This window comes from Gekko japonicus, unplaced genomic scaffold, assembly GCF_001447785.1.
Source record: "Gekko japonicus isolate JY-2015 unplaced genomic scaffold, Gekko_japonicus_V1.1 scaffold436, whole genome shotgun sequence".
NCBI classification, from domain to species: Eukaryota; Metazoa; Chordata; class Lepidosauria; order Squamata; family Gekkonidae; genus Gekko; species Gekko japonicus.
The window spans coordinates 1,130,252-1,139,296 of NW_015163619.1; positions in this window are offsets into that span (position 1 = coordinate 1,130,252).

The following is a 9,045-nucleotide window of genomic DNA, read 5'->3' on the forward strand; positions in this document are numbered from 1 at the left end:
GCTCGCTTCTTCCTTTCTATGTGAGCTACAAACTGCAGTTGCTTTATGAAATCCTTTGCTTCTTTTTCTTTCCTGGAAACATTCCTTTTTTCTTTCGTCGATGTGGAAGATAGTCCCTTATCTCTTTCTGTTGCTTGTCGCCTTTCTCGGAGCTCTTAACAGTTCGCTATAGGGGCGTTGGTTCCTCCTCGCTTTCCTCGCTTGCAGCATCCGAGTCAGCATTTTGAAACTTCTTGCAGATATTTTATACGCTTCCTCTGCTGCCTTCCGAATCTCATTAAGTCTTCTTTAAGCTGTTCCAAAGATAAGTGGCCAAATTCCGTGTTTTTAAGTCCACCAATACAATTTCATTTGCTAGAGTGTCTTCAATCTCCCCTCTCGCCGCCATTTCCAAGCCTTTTACTCCACTCTTTTTTGCAGCCGCATATACGTTCTTGGAATGGAGATATCTTTAAAGGATCTTTTTAATGGAGGTCTTTATCAATCAGTGAGGAAACACGTACATACCAAGATTCTCTGTTGCCTTTGTTGCTTCTTAAACTTGAAATCAAAACTAAAAACGGAAGGTTGTGGCTTGTGCAAACATGCACACCATGTTTGCTCCTCGTCCTGCTCTTGCGTCGGGACAGAACAATCTCCCCCCTGCTAGCCGCCATTGTGGGGGGGGCGAGCAAGTCCCCTGTGCCCATCCTCCCTACGAGAGGTCTGGGTGAAGCCCAACTCAGTGCCAAGGCATGGGGGGGGTCTCCAAAAGAGACAAGAAGAGTAGAGTGGCTTGGGAATGATCTGAGATTCACCCTCAGCGTCACGCCATTTTCCCGGACTCAGAAATGGCCTTTCAACATGTATGCGAAAAAGCAGACAACTCTGATACTTCAAACACTATGCAAGTTCTCGGGGAACAATTTCAGGAGATTCTCCAAGATGCAGTTCTACAAGCAATAAAACAAACCTTTGACAGGCTCTACAATAAGGAACAGAATATTCAGCCAGAATCAGGAAATAGGAGGGAGGAACCACAGAGCTTAAACAAACCGAGCCAATATATGGAACTTTCTTTGCAACTAAAGAGAAGACAAGAAGAAACTACACAGAACAAACCAACAGGACTATGGAAAACCTGACAATTCACTCAGCTTCTCAAATGATAAAGGACAACATGCAAAAGGATTTGATCTACAGATTAATTACTTCACCCAAAGAGAAAATAAGAAGATATACAAAGCAGGACTTTTTAAACATGCCAATAATGGAATACAAATGGGAAAGAATAAAGTTAAATTGGCTTACATAGAAAGAACAAAGGCACAGAATAATGACTTTAATGAAAAAGAAACCTCAGAAAAAGAAGAAAAGAATTAAATATTATAAATAGCGTGTTACAGAGAATCTTGATTGTTGTGTAAATGACCAAAATTAGCTATAATCAAAATTGAATAATTTTAAGTGAGACCTAAAATATAAAGTAATAGATTTTAAAATGAAATAAAACAATAATAATGATCAAAACAATTTTCTATATAAATTATGGCTGTAACTCATTAAGAACAATTTGATAACCTGGATTTTAATAGAAACTTTAATAAGATGTTATAATAGAAAATGATTATATGTTCTTTCATGTTGGTATATTTATTTTTATTTCCTTTTGAGTAGTTAGGTACTCTGAGTAATATAGATAATTTGATTAAGGGGAAATATATAAATGATGTGGAAACTGGTATGTAAGAATGTAAGATGAAAGTTAAATATAAAATATTATTTCAGACAAGCACATTATATCTTGTAGGTCATATATTCCAGAAATGTTAGCAGATTATCTAGATATGTTAGTATGTAAAAGGGAATGTATTGGTTGGCTTTTAGAATAAACGTAATAGAAATATTAGTATAATATTTAGTCAAAGGTTACTTCATAGAAAATAAGTAACTTTAATATATAAAGTTGTAATGCTGATATTCCTAATTAGAGCAAAATACTTTAAAAATTATTACTAAAGTCGTTATGTATGAGAATGATTTGATACTTGGATAACCTGTAATCCTCTCACCTTTTAGTTTTTTCTTTTTGAAAATTAATAAAATTTATTTTTTTTAAAAAGACTCATTCTTGCTGGTATAATTTTTAGAATAACAACTTTTCAGATTAGTTTTACAGTTATACTAAAACATTACTGATTTGGTTACACTATTAGAAACACATCACAGATATATAATTATGAAATTATTGTGAAGTGATGAACTAACTCCAGTTCAATAGGTTGATCATTCATATTTGGACAACTTTTCTGCTGTACTTTATTGGAAGGAAAAATACCTTAATAACAACAATTTAAGTAGGTTTATTTAACTAAAACAATAACATTACAGCATATGTATTCTTGTATTTGCATAAACATCCATATTTGTTAACTGATGTGGTTGAACAAAATTTCTTTTTTTAAAAAACAAAAACCTTAAGACTATTAGCCCAGTCCACACATGAAAAATTTAAAATACTGTCCTCTGTAGATCACCCATCTTCTTGTTTGTTCATAATCTGGAAAAAACGAGCTTTCCTGTTTTATTGAGTCCCAAAATGGTTTCTCAATTCAGAATGAATCAGTCCAAAGGAAGAGAATATTCTTTCTACACCAGCAGAAAAAGGTACTGCTGTTAAAAATTAAATCATTACTTCAACAGTCTCTACATCCAAGTGCTTTAGTGACTTCCACCAGTTCACTGGTGTGACTTTCTTTAAAACATCATCAGCAAACATATATTTCTTGAATGGTTCCTCTTAGCACTGAAGTTTATTATAGCTGGCATTACAGATGGATGATTGCTGGATACCCATGTCACATCTAACTCCTCTTCCTCAGCACTTAAGGTCTGACTCTGGTTCTGGATATTGACAATATTTGCGAGAAAATGAGCTGGAGACAGTGCTCGTCCCATTCATTTTTTAATGCTTGTAATTTTATTCTGTCAGTGTGTAGTTCTGTTTTTAAGTGTTCACTCAGTTCCTTCCAAATTTCAATTTGTTGTTGTTCAGTCTCACAGTCAAGTCCGACTCTCCGCGACCCCATGGACCAGATCACACCAGGCCTTCTTGTCTTCCGCCGTCCTCTGAGTTTCTCTCAATGTCATGTTCGTTGCATCAATTTCATGTTCATAACCATCTCATCCTTTGCCGTCCCCGTCTTCTTTGACCTTCAATCTTTCCCAGCATCAGGGTCTTCTCCAGTGAGTGCTCCCTTCTCATTTGACGGCCAAAGTATTTGAGCTTCAGTTTCATTATCTGGCCTTCCAGGGAACAGTCAGGGTTGATTTCTTTTAGGACTGACTGATTTGATCTTCTTGCAGTCCAAGGGACTCTCCTATTTCAATAGCATAAGCAATAAAAAAGCTATTTTTCTGTATTTTGTTTAAAGCTTCAGAAATAGGTTTCAGGATGCTTGGCATATGTTCAACATTTCTCTTAAGCCCAACGTTGAGGATTTTGACTGTGACAGTGCCATCTATTTTCTCTTGATTTTGTTCACAAACTGTCATCAGTATAGGCCAGTTCTTGATATACTGCTCGAAACAATCCACTACAGGAAGATGGCACAACCAGTTAATTTAGAACTCTAAAATCCAGGACAAAATGTGCATGCGAAGAAGTCTGGGAGAATCCTCAATCTATAGGCATCAAGACCACGGGTCAGGCTTGGTTACTAGAGAAATTGGAGGGATGGTTCTCCAGATCCTTTGTACTTTAAGTAGATTTCACAGATCCCTTTCGCGGGCTGTCTGGTTCTGAGATGAGGCATCGGAGCCCTATTAGTGAACTAGCCAAGCAGGGCAGGTAGCAGCAGGTTACACTAACAAGCCAATTAAAAGGGTTTCTAAAGGGAGCCTGGCTGGGCAGAGGAGGAGGAGGAGAAAGACCAGCTGTGAGGTCTGCAAATGTACCAGCCGAGGTACTGCAAATGTTCAGATAATGATCCAAACTTATGTACTTGGGTGGGTGGGAGACTTTTTGGTGCCAGCCCCATATCCGAAACATATGGCTGAATTCTGATGTATTATGAACATGTGTGAGCAAACGTTTTTATCAGGAACGTCGGCTTACTCCATATCAAGAGTAAAGGTTCTGCAAGCAGGACTGACTTCCGCAGGACTGACTTCCACAGAATATGAAAAAGCTATTTTTTAAAAAAGATGCTATCTCAGTCCTCACCCACAGCAGAAACACAAACACTATATGTGAATAGGGATGGGCAAGAACGGCATTTTTTGCAGTTCAGTATGCATGTGAACCAGGAGGTGGGTTTGCGAACCGACCCTGTTTGTATCGGTTTGTGAGCCATTTAAAGTTTAAACCCCTGCTTTCTGCTCTCCATGCCTTTTGCAGGGAGCAGAAAACAGGGCTTCCAAACACCTGAGCTCAGCTGTTTGGTTTAAAGGGCTCAGAGCTGCAGGGAGCAAAAAGCAGGGACTGAACCGTCCTGAACTGCACCAAAAGTCGTGGAAGTTCTTAGCAGTCATCAGTTTGCGAACGTCACTTCGCAAACCACGAACCAACCAAAATTTGTGATGAACTTTAGTTCGTCACTCCTGCCAACCTAGCAGTTCGAAAGCAAGAAATTGCAAGTAGATAAATAGGGGGAAGGTAACAGTGTTCCGTGAGCCTTGGTGTTTAGTCATGCCGGCCACATGACCACGGAAATGTCTTTGGGCAGCGCTGGCTCTTCGGCTTTGAAACAGAGATGAGCACCGCAACCCTAGAGTCGGATTCGACTGGCTTTTGAGCAAGGGAACCTTTACCTTTACCTTAGTTCGTCAACTGGTTCGTGCCCATCCCTATATATGAACATGTGGTACCTCCAGTATAGTGTCCTATAGAACATTTATATGGATAAGAGTGCGGAGGACAGCCATCTCTGTTTCTCCTTTTCAGTTTTGCAGGGCCTGCATCAAACCAAGATGCCAAGTCTGTCCCCATATCCACTCTTGATAGAACAATCACCTGACCTAACAATACCAGCCATACCATTTCAGGTTCCTTCACGTGTTGCTCTTCCAGTGTTACATATGTCCTCAAGCATCAGCGATGCCCTTACACTCTCTACATCAGACAAACTACTCAGAAGAATAACCTACTCAGAAGAAGAACCTACTCAGAAGAAAAATCGATCATCAGCCCAACATTAAAAAAACCCACAAAGCTCAGATACCAGCAGGAGAACATTTTAATCTCCCATGTCATTCCACTGCTGAGCTAAGAGCGGCAGTCCTCAAACAAAGGAACTCCAAGGGGAAATTACAACATGAGGTTGCTAAACTTGAGTTCATTCTCCAGTTCAGAACAATGGACCCCTCCCCCCCGGGCTGAAAAAGGAGATAGGATTCTTATCTCACTACAAAGGCTAGTTGTCTGCCCCAAAGTATTTCCCCCTCTGCTCTAATCAAGCCGATTACAGTAGGCATGGTAGGCATGGTACACTTGTCTCCTTTGCAAGCATTCTTTGCAACACCCCTCCCATCTCCTGACTGGGATTTACAGACTCCGAGATCTCCATTCCAACTTGTGTCTGACAAAGGAACATTGACGCCCACTGCCACTCAGTACTGCCCCAAAAAGGAATATTTGCTTGTTTCAACTCTTTATTTCTCCATAACAACTGTATCAAAATGACAGTAACATGCAGTAATAATAACAAATAATTTTGCTCAAACACGACAGTTCCTCAAGACAGTTTTTAAGAAATATGATGAAATCAAAACATTTACCAACCTGAAGATCCTGCTTGTTCAAACATGTTTCTTTTGTCATCTTCATCACAGCACTTTCCATGATGTTGTTTCATTCAAGCCACCAGGCCTTGCATTTCTTTGCTGTAGTGTTTGCATTTTGCACGTGTGCCTGCCTTACCCATAGGTAGAGGAACTTCATTAAATATTCCCAAACTGGGTCTCTTTTACAGCCTGCTGCCATTATAGGTTTTCTTCTCCAGGAAAAGAAAAGTATGATAAACCTCAAGCTATACACATAAAGATCCAAAGACTTGTGGAGTATTCTGCTCAAAAGGTTTCACTTTCATTCTTACTGCTTGCCCGTCCCTTCTCACACTTAAGCTTCTTGGGCAGACCTATTCCACTCCCAACAATCTTCTCTTCGCTTAATTTTCTGAAACTTAAGAGGTAAGGGGTTGATTCTGTGTACTTAGGTTTGCAAAGGAAGTTGGAACAATGGGATTAAGGTCTTTTTTCAACTCTGTATATTTATTTTATAACAGTTTTGCTATGAAGAAGAGGCATGTGATCTCTGCAGACACAAATTCAGTTTCTATCCTGCTCTTGTGATGCATGCAAGACCCAAAATGGTTTCCAATATCATCTGCCCCTCATCTACATACTAATTCCCAAAGTCTGTTGTCCATGCAGATACATCTTTCCATCAGCAGAGGGCTCACTCTCCCCCCCAACAGCTTCTTCTACAGACTCAGGGGACTCTCCAGGTATGCAGAAAAATCCAAAAGTAAAAAAAAAACTTGGTGAGAGGTTGAATTCCCCTCAATACCTTTTGAAATGGCCTTTGCAGTGATCTACTCCAGGCATCAACAGTGGGAGATTAGAACATTCAGGGTAGGGGCGGCTTCTAACTGGCTCTGTCAGTAAAAGGGTGAGGGAAGGGCCCTTTCCTGGCCTCTTTTGGCCTTTGAGGGAGTGAGGGAGCCTTGGGGCCAGGCCTGACAAGGGTTGCCAGTGCCAGCCTGGGGAATCCCTAGAGGTTTTGAGGTGGACTGTAAGGAGGGCTAGGTTTGGGGAAGGGAGAGGCCTCCTGATTATAATGCCACAGAGTCCACACTCCAAAGCAGCCATTTTCTCCAGGGAAAGACATCTCTGCTGTCTAGAGTTCAGTTGTAACTAGGGGATATCCAGGCTCCACTTGGAGATTGGCAACCCTAGGCCTGGTAGCAGTCTAGGGTTGCCAGATCCAGGCTGGGAAACTCCTGGAGATTTGGGGCTGGACCCTGGGGAGGACAGGGACCTCAGTGAGGTAGCATGCCATAGAGTCCACCCTCCAAAGCATCCCTTTTCTCCATGGGAGGTTATCTCTGTAGGCTGGAGATGAGCAGTAATTCCAGGGGATCCCCAGGTCACACCTGGAGGCTGGCATCCCTAGGCAGCACCTTCTGGGTGACTTGATACCACCTGATTTCCATGACTCAAGTAGGCCCAGATGCTTATTACTGTTCATCAGCAACCACCCTATGAAAGCCAGTGTGGTACAGCAGTTAGAGCTTCAGATTAGGGTCTGCAAGACTCAGGTTCAGGTCCCCATCTTGAGGTAGAAGCTGACTTGGTGATTTTGGACCAATCACATACTTTCAGCCTAATCAACCTCACAGGGTTGTTGTGTAGATAAAAAAGGAGGAGAGAATAATGTAAGCTGCTTTGGTCCCCACTGTGGGGAAAGACTGTAATTTTCTTTGGCAGAGGCTATGGGGAAGGGAGGTGGAGATGGAAAGCTGAAGACAGAGAAGCAGATAAAGGTAGGTTGGGTGGGAAGGAAATAGGGTTGCCCACTCCAGGTTGGGCAATTCCTGGACATTTGAGGGGTGATGCCTAGGGAGGGTGGGGTTTGAATTACAATTGTTGTCCATGTGACAGAGAGCAGTTCCCCTAGACAAAATGGCTGCTTTGGAGGATTGAGTCTATGGCATTATACCCTGCTGAGGCCGCTTGCCTGCCCAAGCCTCACTGTCACAAGGCTCCACCCCCAAATCAAAGGTGAATTGATCTCTGCAGTTAGGAGATATGTTGTGATTCCCGGAGAGCTGCCACTGCTGCTGTGGGGGGAGAGAAAGCAGGTGAGTAGCTAGGAGCATAGCCACCACTGCTGTAGCTGCTGTACAAGGTGGGGGAGTGATGGGGGCAGAAAGAGAGAGAAAGAGTGATAAGGTGGGGAGGCAGAAAAACAAAGGGAGTGATGAGGGGGCAGAAAGAGAGAGGAGGTAACATGCATGGAGGGGAGACAGAGAGTAAGAAAAGTGGAGGCAGAAGGTAGAAAAAGTATGGAGAGGTAGGGGGAAATGGGAGGAAGCAAAGGTGTGAGGAATGGAATAACCATCCTGCAAGTTTCTTGCAGGTCTCCACTTGTTCATTACATAATCATAATGACTCTGGGTTTAGACCACTTCAAATCTTAAAACTTAAAATACCATATTCACAGACTCATCTTGAATAAAAGTGTCAATATGTCTTTCAGTGCAAACACCCATTCATCTTACAGATTCATTACAGAAAGAAGTGGTGAGACATTGGAAGTGAGAATAGCAGATTAGAAGACAACATGCTGTAAACAAATTATACTTCCAGCCAAACAGTAGTAGGTGGTAAGAAATCAACTTTACAGACATAAAGTCATAGACAGTTCTATATGTAGCTAAAGGCTCTGGTGTTTACCAAAATTTCCACAGTAAACCTCTACTGGTTGCAGGGGTTCAGTTCCTTAAAAGGTAAAGGTTGCCCTTGCTCGAAAGCCAGTCTAGTCCAACTCTAGGGGGCGGTGCTCATCTCCATTTCCAAGCTGAAGAGCCAGCACTATTCGAAGACTTTTCCATGGTCATGTGGCCGGCGTGACCAAACGTCGAGGCGCATGGACTGCTGTTACCTTCCCACCGAAGCAGTACCTATTTACCTACTTGCAATTTCTTGCATTCGAATTGCTAGGTTGGCAGGAGCTGAGGCCAGAGATGGGAGCTCACTCCATCATCCACACAAATTGCAAAATCCATGGTGTCACTGGGGGGGGGGGGTCTGCCATCTTCAGGGGCACAATGGGAGGCTAAAACTATCCTGGAAAGGCCCTGCTCTCCTCCCTACCACAAACTCTCTTGCAAGGAGGCCCAGCCAAGTCACACATTGCTCCTGGCTGGGCCAGCTTCCACATTTCTTCCATGAGTGTGCACAGGGTTGCCAATCCAGAATTTGTACCAGAGACCACAAATAAGGCTGGACCAAAGACCATGAATAAGGGAAACTACAAGTAGCAAATTGCAAATGACAATAGTC